Source organism: Octopus bimaculoides, chromosome 10 (genome assembly GCF_001194135.2).
Source record: "Octopus bimaculoides isolate UCB-OBI-ISO-001 chromosome 10, ASM119413v2, whole genome shotgun sequence".
Taxonomy (NCBI): Eukaryota; Metazoa; Mollusca; class Cephalopoda; order Octopoda; family Octopodidae; genus Octopus; species Octopus bimaculoides.
The window spans coordinates 75,631,899-75,632,183 of NC_068990.1; the positions used below are offsets into that span (position 1 = coordinate 75,631,899).

General features: G+C 30.9%; 1 protein-coding gene across 1 annotated transcript in view; it reads right to left on the bottom strand.

Annotated features, from left to right (window-relative positions):
• LOC106871554 (leucine-rich repeat protein lrrA) overlaps nt 1-285 on the bottom strand; it is a 93,152-nt gene that overhangs the window by 62,818 nt on the left and 30,049 nt on the right. The gene's annotated exons all lie outside the window — the stretch shown is intronic.

The following is a 285-nucleotide window of genomic DNA, read 5'->3' on the forward strand; positions in this document are numbered from 1 at the left end:
GCATAAATTTAAGTTGATTCAGATGTAATATTTGGATGTAAATGTGTTAAATTATTCTTGTTATGATTTTGGTTTTGCTGGGGGTTTTTTTCTGTTTGATATATTTCTTATTTTGTTGTGAATAACATTTGAGTCAGATATGCGAATTTGTTTGAACATATGTACATGTGCATATCTATAAATACATATACGTATACATACACACACACACTCACACACACTCACACACACACACACACACACACACACACACACACATACATACATATACATAGATATACACAC